The following is a 16105-nucleotide window of genomic DNA, read 5'->3' as shown; positions in this document are numbered from 1 at the left end:
TTGGCTACTCTCTTTGGAACTCGATCTAGGAGTGAGACACCAGTAGCAGATGCCCCATCCCAAATGTGACAACATTACTCCATATATGGGTGAATTGTGGCGATATAGAGATACAGGATACTTTCATGCGTAAGTTACTCTCTAGCACGGTAGACAGAGCCTACCTTCTTCGCAGCGACTTTGGCAATGCGCACAATGTATCTGTTCCAACTCATGTTCCCTGTAAACGTTAGGCCGAGAAGTTTTAAATAAGTGCTTTCAGATAATGTATCTTTAGCCATTGCTATCGGTGGTTGAGAAGGTTTCTTGTAATTATTGAATGACTGCAAGTGAGTTGCTTTGGAAGTCGTCTTTCATCTATTCGCACAAAGTGACCTGCCGAACGAAATTGACATTTCATGCTTCAATGCTCAATATGTCAAACCTTTCAAATAATTTAGAATTACAAACCCTAGGCATTTATGTTAAACGTCACGCACACATATATTTATCGATCTATCTCTCTCTCTCTCTCTCTCTCTCTCTATATATATATATATATATATATATATGTGTGTGTGTATATATATATATATATATATATATATATATATATATATGTATATATATAGTAAGTTATAAAATGTATATGGCGATTAAGCTACACAGAATATTCCGTGTCTCATCCACTGTAGAATTCTTCAGGCTTATGCGCGAATTCCGTGGTTGTTCGTCGTTTTTATATGCGCATCTTCTATTGAGATTTTAGTTAGCCAATCAGCTTTTTAGTATCAACTGCGCCCTTCCTATCAGCCAATGAGCATGCATTTATCGGACAAAGGCCTATTCAATGTAGCTTATAGTAGTTTAATATTCAGTGTAGCTTAATCGCTATATACATTTTATAACTTACTAACTAGCTCTACTTATGTATTGAGCACTTTTGAAGTAAATACTTAAAGTTTACGCGTAAATCTATACTTTCGTATATTAATTTTATGTGAGTAAATTAAGTAGTTATATATATATATATATATATATATATATATATATATATATATATATATATATATATATATAAAGAGAGAGAGAGAGTAGACCGGGTATAAGAGACCCTGAATAAGAAAACAGATATAACAAATCTTCTCTGGTCCCAAATTAGAGCCTTTGTTAATGTGCAAGGATACCCGGATATAAGAACTCCTGACATAATTGTAACTCCAATATAAGAGAGCTGTATTGACCGGAGAAGAAGTCTTTTATATCCTCATTAATGTGTATATGTGTGTAATTCTGTGAGTGTGTGTGTTTGTGCTTCTGGGTGTATATCTGTGCATAAATATGCATATACGTATGGGATTGAACAGTACTGGAAATTTTTAATCACTTAAAACTATATTTAGAAAAATAAAATCCCAATTTTATTCGTGTTAAAATTATCTTGCCTCTAAGTAAATAAATCAATTGCATTCACTGTATAACTTTGTTTTCAGGAATGTAACACTTACACTAATTTTATTTCAGAGATCATAAGTTGTTTACCATGAAAACCTGTGTTACGTACTCGTCTATATAACACCTCGTTTCTCTTCTTGTGTGCATGTATCAAAAAAACAACAACATTTCTCTTGTGCAATTGGGGTGCAAGTGTGCAACAACTACAATAAAATATTTCATTAACATCATGCTGCCAAAACACACACACACACATACACACACATACACACGTCAATTTCTGTTTTACAAAAACCGGATTACTTTTTTTTTAATTAAAAATAAATTGTTTTGCAGATCACCTTCTAGTTGGCCGATTGTATACAAATCCCAACACCGATAGAAAATTTCTATCATGTCTTGAAGTGACACAATGTTCAACGAACGAGACGCTGCTTTATGACTCCTTCGCTCTATCGATCCAAATTATGACAACAGGGCCATTGCCAACACTATCAAAATGCAAACCTGGACGGTTCAATGCTTAAAGGCACAGCTCAACGCATCGGACGATCCACGGTTATGATCTTAGGTGTAGTTTTAAGTGAGGGCCACATCATTGCACCTCACATCTTCGATGTCGGCTTGAAAATCAACACCAAAATGTACCCAGATGTGCTGAACACTGTGGTGATCCTGTGATAGCATCACGTGTCCACTGATAAACCCTATTTGTTGTAGCAGGACTTCGCGCCGCTCATACGTTCAAAGACACCCAGGCTTGTCATTAGAAAGAGTGGCATAACTTTGTACTCTTCTCTCACTGGCCGAACCTTCCTTGTCTAGAACCCACTGGACTACTTCGTTTGGTCATAAGTCGAGAACATCACCAACATAACCTCTCACAACACCAAAGCCAGCCTGATGACCGTTATTCACCGAGTAATCGCTGAGCTCTCGCCGGCACTTGTGGAAATGGCATGCTTCTCGAGGCGGTGACTGAGACTGAAGGCGGCTACATTGAATAGATGTCAGCTATACTACATAATCATTGAACTGATATTTCTATAGGACGACATATTATTATTATTATTATTATTATTATTATTATTATTATTATTATTATTATTATTCAGTCGGAGCTTTCACACAGGAATTCGTTAAATAATTTTTTTTTTTGAAAACAACCTGTCAGGTTCTCTGTAATCTGACTTACAAGAGGTTTCCCCAAATTTCAAGTACCCTACATCTTTCGACAAATTTTGCAAATTTATTTGTGTTATTGCAACAGCCGTCTGCCATTGGCAACGACCGTTGGCCTTCATTGGGATATAGGTGGCACTAAAGCTTTTTAAAAACTCAATCTTCTTTGCACTCATCCAGCAGAGGTCTGGCTAGTGCTTTCTATCCTTTCAACCCCATATTTCAATTTGTACGACACCAGTTTATGGTGACGAAATATAAAAAAAAAGATGGAGGCTAAGTAACAATTATGTAATCATCCAGTTTTCTTGTTTTCTTTGTGCGTTCTACCTTTTAGTAGTTTCGGTATGCCCGGCTAGCACCTGATGGTCTTATATCTAAGTTTCCGCACTCAAGGGTTTTCTTACTTGTTTATCTGTATGCATTATTGTTATCCGTTGTATTTTCTCCGCCATCCCTCTGATTCCAATCTCGCCGATTCTTTCTTTTTAAAGCGTTTCTCAATGGTTCCTAGTCCTTCTACTATTAGCGATGTTGTCGTAACTTTTTCATGTATGTTTGAGCTCTTTTACAAGTTCCCTAACCCTAACCGTAACCCTAACCGGAACCCTAACCGTAACCCTAATTGTAACAAGTTCTCTTTATTCCCTTCTCTTCACTGTTTCTTTGATCTTCCCTACGTTGCTGCTGGGTCGGCAAAATCTACGATCTGGCAGAACTTTTCCCTTTTTGCTCACTAGTTTGCCATCTGGTCTTCTTGCTTGGCTGTGTTCATCTGTTTGTATATCCAGACCCCATAAAAGGTTGTGCCTTTCATGTTTGTGCTTGCATGGTTTGTCAGGTATTTTCAAGATGAAGCTGTCTGTGATCATTCCCAGTGTATTGTCTTCCCAACTTGATCATGTCTTTTTTATATTGTTCTTGAGGCATGTTTACTGCATTCGCTTATCATGTGGTTTATTATTATTACTAGCAGAGAGACCCGGCGTTGCCCGGGATTGAATGATAGTCAACGCATATTCCACACTCCTATATTTTTATTGTCATCGAAATCCACCCGGGAGGAAGATTCACATGCCTCAGTACAGCAACTTAGTCTAAAAGTATGTTATTCTATATTGTATTTTAGAGAACCTACGTTGTTTTTTAAATAAAAGTATTTGATATAAACTTCTTTTCAGAGAAAAAAGTTAAACTGTATGTATGTGTGTATGTATATATGTATGTGTGTTCGCTTTTTCGGTATGTCTACAAAAGGCTTTTTTCAGAGAAGCGGTCGGTCGGTTCACAACTTCTTAAAACTTTTTATATCACATATAAATCGTAATATCTCAGAGTTAACAGTGAAGATCGCCTGTCTATTTAATTTGCTCGATTTCAAGAAGATAAATATTCAACATTTGTCGCTCACCGCATGTGGGTTAGTCTTTTTCAAATAACATCTTGAAAAAAAAAAAAAAAAAAAAAAAAAAAAAAAAGCGTTTCCGCAGTAAATGAAATACTATCCCGCATTCAAACTTGACCTCCTTAAGTCATTAAAACGTGCACCTGCAAAAATCCAAGTAATTAAATAAATTCAAACTTATGTCCGTCAGCATCTCGCGGTGACCCAATGGTTAAAATCGTTGCACTCTTTTTTTTTCACACTTTAATTTACAACTATGCCTCACGGCTTCTGGTTCGACCCTCATATTTACCTACCAAAACATTTTTTTTTTATTTCAACCCCCCGCCCGGAGTTTTGATTTACCCAAAACCACACACACCTCCAAACACCCGGGCAACGCCAGGTACCCCTCGCTGACGAAAAAAAAAAAAGGAAAGAAATTTACGTGCAGAGTATGAACCTACAGACTACGTCATGCAATAAATAAATAAATAAATAAATGACACTCAAAGTTTCAAATCTTTAAAAATTATTTGCAGTTTATGAATAAAATTTAAAAAATTACGTGCGGAGTTTTAACCTAAAGACACGCCAATAAACAAAACAAAAATCAAAACAAAACACGCTATTAAATATACCCAAAGCAGAATTTTAACGGTACGTTGTTCGATCACTGTTGCTAAGCGACGACATAGAAAAATTTACTTTATCGATAATAGATAAATTAAAATTACGGTTTCGATTAGCGGTAATTATCGGGGGGTATTCTGAGACAAAATTTTACGAAGATTACAACCACTAATTACACACTAAATTTCTGTAAATTTTAAAGAAAATCTGTTCAGCCGTTTCGGAGTTCATGAGGAAAGACCTCACACTCGGAGATAAAAGTGCATTTATATAATTGAAGATACTATTATTATTATTATTATTATTATTATTATTATTATTATTATTATTATTATTATTGTTATATAATAATAATAATAATAATAATTATTATTATTATATAATAATAATAATTATTATTATTATTATTTTATTATTATTATATTATTATAATTATTATTATTATAATTATTATTATATTATAATAATAATAATAATAATAATAATAATAATTATTATTATTATTATTATTATTATTATTATTATTATTCGTTGACTTTTTCCTCTACTTCTATTACTTATTATTAAACGCATTCATCAAACTTAATCGTATAAATGTTTTATCATCAAGGTTTTTGCTATGATCTTTACATTCTTTCACATCTTCGTAGTTTTCGTTTGACATTTCATAGACCATATCGATTTGTGCCAATTCAGCAAATCTTTATACCCTTACCTTCCTCCGCCACTGGGCCTCAGACTTGAACTCAATCACGTCAAAATCGTGAAGAAAGCATTGTGGACGCTGACAACCTTCGATTACTCACACTTCCTTTCATCATCTCCGGCCATTCTGCATTTGCAGAGTTAGGAGATCTCACGGTCAGAACGAGAAGTGATGAGAGCTCATGGCGACAACATCGCGCTATTTCAAAATGGCGCGAATTCCAACAGAGCCGTTTCTGTTTGTTTTTTTTTTTTCCAATGTAATTTTTATGGTAAAGTGTGCAGCCCTCCTCACCGGCTTTCTGTAAGGTTCTGCCAGAACAATGGATACGCACCGTAAATCATGGAAGTTACTTCTGCTTTCTGTCCGAATGTGCCACGGATTTCTATTGACCATTTTTTTCTCTTTTCATATAAGCTTTTTTGTATGCGATTCTATGTTGTTTTTGACAAGAGATTTTTAAAAAGATCATCATCATCATCATCATCATCATCATCATCATCGCCACCACCACCACCACCACCATCATCATCATCATCATCATCATCATCATCATCATCACAGGGGTACTTTCCGGTAACAATGGCTAAAATTGACACTTTTGTGCTTATTTTAAAAAAAAATGATGCCTTGGATTTTTATAAAACTTTCTGAAAAAATGTAACTAACTGATTTTTATATATTTTGTTTGTCTATACTTCGCGATAACTCTTGTGTGTGCCACAGGGGCGCTTTTAGGGCTAATAAAAAACTCTATTTGGGGGACTATTTACTATTTTTGTCCCAAATTTTATGTGCATGTATATTTAACAGTTTTTCATAGTGCTGAACTCAAATTTAAATATGTAAAGCCTTGGGTAATTTTCGGGCTAAATGGGGAGGGCAAATGATCGACTTAGTAATTTATTGTTTTGCATGGTGCAGAATTCAAATTCACATATGTTAAATCCTTAAACTACACCGCTTGATGCTGATCTTAGTGATTTTCTATGACTTGTTCACTGTGAACTACCGGGGGGGGCATGCCTGCTTCGCTTGTTTCTTCTTAATATTGTTAAAATTATTATCTAAATACTTCTTCTCTTGTGTCGCAATAGTTTGTCCGTACAGTACACTTTGAAATATATATAATACCATGTTTGAAGTTCATAATTCACAACGGCCTAATTCGCTAAACCTATATTAAAAAAAAACAATGTGGCGACCTTGGGTATAAATACAGGGTTGAATGATAAATTGTTGCATAAGAAAAGACGACATGATTCCATTTCCATTTCATGAAACCCAGTTTGTTTTTTGTTGCACACCATCTGCTAGGTGGCGAGCTGTGTACAAATCCCAAGACCGATAAGAGCATTCTAATCTGTCTGAAATGACACAATGTTTAACGAGCTGCTGTACAACTCATGCTCCCTACCGATCCAGAATATGAAAACAGCCCCATTAAGTACAAACTGAAAATGCAAATTCGGATGTGTCAACGCTTGAGGGCACAGCTCAATGAAGTTACCGGCTTCGGTTGTAGTCTTTGGTGTAGTTTCAAGTAAGGGCCATACCATGACACCTCACATCTTCAACCAGAACTAGCACCCACACTTACAAAACTGTTTAAACGTTGTCTTAAGGAAAATTTCTTCCCATCACCCTAGAAAATCTCATCAGTATGCCATGTATTTAAGAATTCAGGTGATCGTTCATCCCCCTCTCAATACAGGCCATAAAGTCTCCTGTGCGTCATGAGCAAGTTGCCGGAATCTGTGTTAAATACAGAAGTAATCAACCATCTCAGAAAAAATAACCTTCTTAGTGAACCACAATATGGTTTCCGTTCTGCTAGATCTACAGCAGATGGGCTTACAATTATATCTCATAGGATTAGCGAATCTCTCGACAGAGACAACCTTTCTAGGGCAATTGCTCTTGACATATCAAAGGCCTTTGATAGGGTATGGCATAAAGGTTTACTTCACAAGATCTCCAGCTATGGTATAGCTGGAATAGTCTTCTCAATTATTAAATCATTTCTCTCTGATAGTTTCATAAGAGTAGTAGTTGATGGGCAAAAATCAGAAGCTCACAGTATAAATGCTGGGGTCCCTCAGGGGTCCATCCTGGGCCCAACTCTTTTCCTGATCTACATTAATGATCTTCCAAATAACATCCTTACATCATTCGTAGACATTTATGCTGACGACACTACCATCTATGGTAGCACATCTAAGGCAGTAAACGACCAAGTTCTCTCCGATTCTCTCTCCTCTGATCTTGATCATGTTGTACAATGGGGAAAGGAGTGGCTGGTTACTTTTAATGCATCTAAAACCAAGCTTCTATCTTTACATCATGAACGTTCTGATCCCCATCTGGCATCAATTGAAATGAATGGCTCTCGTCTTGGGGAGGCCTCAAGTTTTGACAGGCTTCTGGGCTTGACCTTTACTCCTGATCGTAAATGGAATACGTACATCAAATCTGTTGCCAAGGCCGCTGGGAAAATGGTCGGATCCTTCTATCGACTCAGTAGATATCTCACTGCTGATGAAATTCTCTATCTATATGAGAGCCAGATACGTTTAAGGATGGAATACTGTTGCCACATATGGCTAGGAGCTGCTAGAAAAGACTTGTCCTGCCTTGATAGTGTTCAAAATAGACTTCGTGGCCTGGTGGGAGATATCCTTTTCTCTTCGCTGCAACCTCTATCTCACAGAAGAGATGTTGCGAGTTTGTCTCTGCTTTATCGTTATTTTCATGGAAAGTGTTCGACTGAGCTTCAATATATGTTCCCCCCCTCGCCAAACTTTCACAAGAAACACTAGACTAGCTGAAAACATTATCAATATTTTTCCCCACTCTTTATCTGTACCTAAACCTAAACATAGATTCCATGATCAAAGCTTCTTTCTTAGAACTGCACGCCTGTGGAATTGTCTTCCGTTTTCCTGCTTTCCAGCTGTCTATAATATGGTTGTCTTCAAGTTCAATGTGAACAAGTTTCTGATGAGCCGTTCCACTGAAATTAACAAATTTACCGGACTTCCATTACTAATGATTACTATATTGTCCTTTTGACTACTCTACACTCTTTAACCCTTATCATTGAGTGGCCGATCGGCCTTGATAAGTGGTGACGCTTATGTAAAAAAAAAAAAAATAAATAAATAAAAACCTCTTCGAAGTCGGCTTGAAAGTCAACACTAAAGTGTATCTGGATGTGCTAAAGGGTATGATGATCCCCTGGTGGAATTACTTTGCCGTTGGCAGAACTAAGGTGTTCCACCAGAGCATGATGCCAGTCCAGAAATCCCACGAGACCCAGGCTTGGCTTCAGAAGTTCTTTGAATTTGTACCTTTGTTTCACTGAACCCTAAACCCGCTGGATGTCTTCCTAAGGTCATATGTCCAGAACATCACAAAGATGACTTCCCACAAAACCAAAACTAGCCTGATCGCTGCCATCCGCCGAGTATTGAGCGAGCTCTCGCCGACGCTTGTGGAAAGAGCATGCCTCCAGTTCCAGACTTGTATCGAAGCGGCAATTGAGGTTGAAGGCGGCTACATTGAATAGATTTTAACTACATAATCAAGTTATCTGAATTGATTTTTTGAATATAAAGTTAAAAAATAAAGCTGTAGTGTTTTCTTTAAGGCGACAAATTTATCGTTCAACTATGTATAAGAGTGGAGTCTCTTTGCTGTAAACCTTTTTTTCGAATATCATTACGATAATTAATAACCATTGCTGTAGTAATGTGAGAAATAAAATAATTTCGACGTAGAATAGATTCTTTAGCCGAAGATAGTAGTAACATATAATCAGTAAACAATGAATAATTAGATAGAAACAGAGGAAAATAGGAGAACATTGTCAACCAACATCGCTGGACTGGATAAGTAAATAACCAAGTGAAGCATGCATTGTCCCCCGTGAGTGTACAGTGAACGAGGCATTAAAAAGTGACTAAGTTCAGCATTTGCCAACCCGCACTAAGACACAAAAATATCTCCAGAGGACCTCAATTTCTGGAGAACATGAACAAACGGGGCACTTTTAAACCTTAATATATGTAAATTTGAGATCTGCACCATGCAAAAAAAAAAAAAGAAATGACTAAGCTCATCATTTGCCCCCTTCCCCACATTTAACCCTAAAAGTCCCCAAGGCCTTTACATGTTAGATTTGAGCTCAGCAACTTGCAAAACTGCTAAATAGACATAAGCCGAAAAATTTGGACAAAAATGGTAATTAGTCCCAAAAATGGAGTGTTTTATTAGCCCTAAAAGCGCCCCTGGGGCGCACCCATGAGTTATCGTGAAGAATAGAAAAACAAAATATATAGAAATCAGTTAGTTACAACTTTTTCAGAAAGTTTTATAAAAATCCAAGACATCATTTTTTTAATAAGCACAAACGTGTTCATTTTAGCCATTTTAACCCGAAAAGCATCCCTGGGGGAACAACTCGTTTTTTTTTTCCGGAAAGTATGTTCTGTTACTTTTTTTATTCATATCATGTTTAATGTTTGTGCCAGAAAATTCCAAGGCGTAGTTATTGAGAAAAGTGCAGACAGACGACTTGACGAAAGGACAAGGGCGACTTTACAGGTCAACCCTCGTTTTGTTGGGGAGGGGACCAAAATGGTCTCTTACAATGTGAGTATATTATTTGTATTGAATTATACAGCTCAGTTGTATTATCTGTGTATTTATTTATTACATATTTATTTATCTCATTTCCGCCAACTATATATTTAACACACAATAGATACTAAGTTCTTTAGGAATATATATATATATATATATATATATATATATATATATATATATATATATATATATATATATATATATATATAAAATCTATATTAGTTGTGTATTATTGCTTTCTCTGTTCAGAAATCTATTTTTTGCCCTATTCCAAAATATTAGCTGTATTTATTATTGGATTTTATATATTACTTATTCGGTCGAGTTTTTACGGGTACTGCTGCTAGTATGTAATATTTGTCAAGCTTCATAGAGTTTTTTTTTTTCTTGTTTCTGAAACATTTCTTTTTTTCTCATCTCGCTCAGCTCTGCTGTCCTCTACCCGTATATGTTTCTTATCCTCTATTTTCTTATTCCTCTTCTCCTTTTGTTTCTTTTCTTCTTCATATTATTATTATTATTATTATTATTGGCTCACAAGGAGCTTTCGCACAGGTCATCAATGATCTCTCACTGAAAACATGTGGTGTTCCCTCGTAGCCGAGTGACAACAAGTCTCCCCAGGTTTCCAGCATTCTCCACCTCCTTCAATCATATTTGCAAATGACTTTGCGTTATGGCAACAACATCTCACCATTGGTATTTTCGCTGACAGAGGTCATTTGTCCCCACTGAAATTTGATGGCAATAAGCTTCCCCAGGGTCCCAGTTGTCTTTGCACTTGTCCAGCGGAAGTCTGGTCAGTCGTTGTTTCCTGGGTCTTTCCGTCCTCGTTGACCCTTTTTTCGGCTATTTCGTATCACACTTTTTTGAGTGGACGGCGTTGGGGCAATAGGGGTGAGTGAAGGAATGGGGAACTTATAGATGTGCAGCTTCATGTTCTTGTTTCCCTGTGATGCTTCTTCCTGTTTTTTCTTTGCAGCAGTTTTTTTTTTTTTTTTTTTTGCTGGCTCGTGCAGGCAATTCATGTGTATTAATCTCAGCATTTAAGGGTTTTCCTTAATATTTCAGTTGTTTTCATTATCGTTATTCGTTGTATCTTTCCAGCCATACCTCTGATTCAAATGTATCCCATTCTATTTTCAAAGTTTTTCGGAATTCTTACTAGTGCTCACACTATTACAGGTATTATTTTGCTTTTCTTCATCATTAAAATCTTTTTTTAGCTTTCCGGATAGCTCCGTGTATTTGCTCCGTTTCTCTTTTTCTTTGATATTCTCCCTGTGGTCAAATGGGACAGCAAACAGGACTTTTCTTTCTTGTTAATTATCTTGCCTCTAAGTAAATAAATCAATTGCATTCACTATATAACTTTGTTTGCAGGAATGTAACACTTAGACTAATTTTATTTTAGAGATCATAAGTTGTTTACCATGAAAACCTGTGTTACGTACTCGTCTATATAACACCTCGTTTCTCTTCTTGTGTGCGTGTATCAAAAAAACAACAACATTTCTCTTGTGCAATGGGGGTGCAAGTGTGCAACAACTACAATAAAATATTTCATTAACATCATGCTGCCAAAACACACAGACACACACACACACATACACACGTCAATTTCTGTTTTACAAAAACCGGATTACTTTTTTTTTTTAATTAAAAAAAAATTGTTTTGGAGATTACCTTCTAGTTGGCCGATTGTATACAAATCCCAACACCGATAGAAAATTTCTATCATGTCTTGAAGTGACACAATGTTCAACGAACGAGACGCTGCTTTATGACTCCTTCGCTCTATCGATCCAAATTATGACAACAGGACCATTGCCAGCACTATCAAAATGCAAACCTGGACGGTTCAATGCTTGAAGGCACAGCTCAACGCATCGGACGATCCACGGTTATGATCTTAGGTGTAGTTTTAAGTGAGGGCCACATCATTGCACCTCACATCTTCGATGTCGGCTTGAAAATCAACACCAAAATGTACCCAGATGTGCTGAACACTGTGGTGATCCTGTGATAGCATCACGTGTCCACTGGTAACCCCTGTTTGTTGTAGCAGGACTTGGCGCCGCTCATACGTTCAAAGACACCCAGGCTTGTCATTAGAAAGAGTGGCATAACTTTGTACTCTTCTCTCACTGGCCGAACCTTCCTTGTCTAGAACCCACTGGACTACTTCGTTTGGTCATAAGTCGAGAACATCACCAACATAACCTCTCACAACACCAAAGCCAGCCTGATGACCGTTATTCACCGAGTAATCGCTGAGCTCTCGCCGGCACTTGTGGAAATGGCATGCTTCTCGAGGCGGTGACTGAGACTGAAGGCGGCTACATTGAATAGATGTCAGCTATACTACATAATCATTGAACTGATATTTCTATAGGACGACAAATTATTATTATTATTATTATTATTATTATTATTATTATTATTATTATTATTATTATTCAGTCGGAGCTTTCACACAGGCATTCGTTAAATAATTTTTTTTTTTGAAAACAACCTGTCAGGTTCTCTGTAATCTGACTTACAAGAGGTTTCCCCAAATTTCAAGTACCCTACATCTTTCGACAAATTTTGCAAATTTATTTATGTTATTGCAACAGCCGTCTGCCATTGGTAACGACCGTTGGCCTTCATTGGGATATAGGTGGCACTAAACCTTTTTCAAAACTCAATCTTCTTTGCACTCATCCAGCAGAGGTCTGGCTAGTGCTTTCTATCCTTTCGACCCCATATTTCAATTTGTACGACACCAGTTTATGGTGACGAAATATAAAAAAAAAGATGGAGGCTAAGTAACAATTATGTAATCATCCAGTTTTCTTGTTTTCTTTGTGCGTTCTACCTTTTAGTAGTTTCTGTATGCCCGGCTAGCACCTGATGGTCTTATATCTAAGTTTCCGCACTCAAGGGGTTTCTTACTAGTTTATCTGTATGCATTATTGTTATCCGTTGTATTTTCTCCGCCATCCCTCTGATTCCAATCTCGCCAATTCTTTCTTTTTAAAGCGTTTCTCAATGGTTCCTAGTCCTTCTACTATTAGCGATGTTGTCGTAACTTTTTTCATGTATGTTTGAGCTCTTTTACAAGTTCCCTAACCCTAAGCGTAACCCTAATCGTAACAAGTTCTCTTTATTCCCTTCTCTTCACTGTTTCTTTGATCTTCCCTACGTTGCTGCTGGGTCGGCAAAATCTACGATCTGGCAGAACTTTTCCCTTTTTGCTCACTAGTTTGACATCTGGTCTTCTTGCTTGGCTGTGTTCATCTGTTTGTATATCCAGACCCCATAAAAGGTTGTGCCTTTCATGTTTGTGCTTGCATGGTTTGTCAGGTATTTTCAAGATGAAGCTGTCTGTGATCATTCCCAGTGTATTGTCTTCCCAACTTGATCATGTCTTTTTTATATTGTTCTTGAGGCATGTTTACTGCATTCGCTTATCATGTGGTTTATTATTATTACTAGCAGAGAGACCCGGCGTTGCCCGGGATTGAATGATAGTCAACGCATATTCCACACTCCTATATTTTTATTGTCATCGAAATCCACCCGGGAGGAAGATTCACATGCCTCAGTACAGCAACTTAGTCTAAAAGTATGTTATTCTATATTGTATTTTAGAGAACCTACGTTGTTTTTTAAATAAAAGTATTTGATATAAACTTCTTTTCAGAGAAAAAAGTTAAACTGTATGTATGTGTGTATGTATATATGTATGTGTGTTCGCTTTTTCGGTATGTCTACAAAAGGCTTTTTTCAGAGAAGCGGTCGGTCGGTTCACAACTTCTTAAAACTTTTTATATCACATATAAATCGTAATATCTCAGAGTTAACAGTGAAGATCGCCTGTCTATTTAATTTGCTCGATTTCAAGAAGATAAATATTCAACATTTGTCGCTCACCGCATGTGGGTTAGTCTTTTTCCAATAACATCTTGAAAAAAAAAAAAAAAAAAAAAAAAAAAAAAAAAAAGCGTTTCCGCAGTAAATGAAATACTATCCCGCATTCAAACTTGACCTCCTTAAGTCATTAAAACGTGCACCTGCAAAAATCCAAGTGATTAAATAAATTCAAACTTATGTCCGTCAGCATCTCGCGGTGGCCCAATGGTTAAAATCGTTGCACTCTTTTTTTTCACACTTTAATTTACAACTATGCCTCAAGGCTTCTGTTCGACCCTCATATTTACCTACCAAAACATTTTTTTTTATTTCAACCCCCCCGCCCGGAGTTTTGATTTACCCAAAACCACACACACCTCCAAACACCCGGGCAACGCCAGGTACCCCTCGCTGACGAAAAAAAAAGAAAGAAATGTACGTGCAGAGTATGAACCTACAGACTACGTCATGCAATAAATAAATAAATAAATAACACGCAAAGTTTCAAATCTTTAAAAATTATTTGCAGTTAATGAATAAAATTTAAAAAATTACGTGCGGAGTTTTAACCCAAAACCACGCCAATAAACAAAACAAAAATCAAAACAAAACACGCTATTAAATATACCCAAAGCAGAATTTTAACGGTACGTTGTTCGATCACTGTTGATAAGCGACGACATAGAAAAATTTACTTTATCGATAATAGATAAATTAAAATTACGGTTTCGATTAGCGGTAATTATCGGGGGGTATTCTGAGACAAAATTTTACGAAGATTACAACCACTAATTACACACTAAATTTCTGTAAATTTTAAAGAAAATCTGTTCAGCCGTTTCGGAGTTCATGAGGAAAGACCTCACACTCGGAGATAAAAGGGCATTTATATAATTGCAGATACTATTATTATTATTATTATTATTATTATTATTATTATTATTATTATTATTATTATTATAATTATTATATAATAATAATAATAATTATTATATAATAATAATTATTATTATATAATAATAATAATAATAATAATTATTATTGTTTTATTATTATTATATTATTATAATTATTATTATTATAATTATTATTATATAATAATAATAATAATAATAATAATACTTATTATTATTATTATTATTATTATTATTATTATTATTATTATTATTCGTTGACTTTTTCCTCTACTTCTATTACTTATTATTAAACGCATTCATCAAACTTAATCGTATAAATGTTTTATCATCAAGGTTTTTGCTATGATCTTTACATTCTTTCACATCTTCGTAGTTTTCGTTTGACATTTCATAGACCAGATCGATTTGTGCCAATTCAGCAAACCTTACAGCCTTACCTTCCTCCGCCACTGGGCCTCAGACTTGAACTCAATCACGTCAAAATCGTGAAGAAAGCATTGTGGACGCTGACAACCTTCGATTACTCACACTTCCTTTCATCATCTCCGGCCATTCTGCATTTGCAGAGTTAGGAGATCTCACGGTCAGAACGTGAAGTGATGAGAGCTCATGGCGACAACATCGCGCTATTTCAAAATGGCGCGAATTCCAACAGAGCCGTTTCTGTTTTTTTTTTTTTCAATGTAATTTTTATGGTAAAGTGTGCAGCCCTCCTCACCGGCTTTCTGTAAGGTTCTGCCAGAACAATGGATACGCACCGTAAATCATGGAAGTTACTTCTGCTTTCTGTCCGAATGTGCCACGGATTTCTATTGACCATTTTTTTCTCTTTTCATATAAGCTTTTTTGTGTGCGATTCTATGTTGTTTTTGACAAGAGATTTTTAAAAAGAAACTCATCATCATCATCATCATCATCATCATCATCATCATCATCATCATCATCATCACCACCACCACCACCACCACCACCACCACCACCACCACCACCACCACCACCATCATCATCATCATCATCATCATCATCATCATCATCATCATCATCATCATCATCATCACCGCCACCATCATCATCATCATCATCATCATCATCATCATCATCATCATCATCATCATCATCATCATCATCACCACCACAGGGGTACTTTCCGGTAACAATGGCTAAAATTGACACTTTTGTGCTTATTTTAAAAAAAAAAATGATGCCTTGGATTTTTATAAAACTTTCTGAAAAAATGTAACTAACTTATTTTTACATATTTTGTTTGTCTATACTTAGCGATAACTCTTGTGTGTGCCACAGGGG

The sequence above is a fragment of the Euprymna scolopes genome, chromosome 27 (genome assembly GCF_053919585.1).
Source record: "Euprymna scolopes isolate OS-2025 chromosome 27, ASM5391958v1, whole genome shotgun sequence".
NCBI lineage: Eukaryota > Metazoa > Mollusca > Cephalopoda > Sepiida > Sepiolidae > Euprymna > Euprymna scolopes.
Note: the sequence above shows the minus strand (reverse complement) of the source record.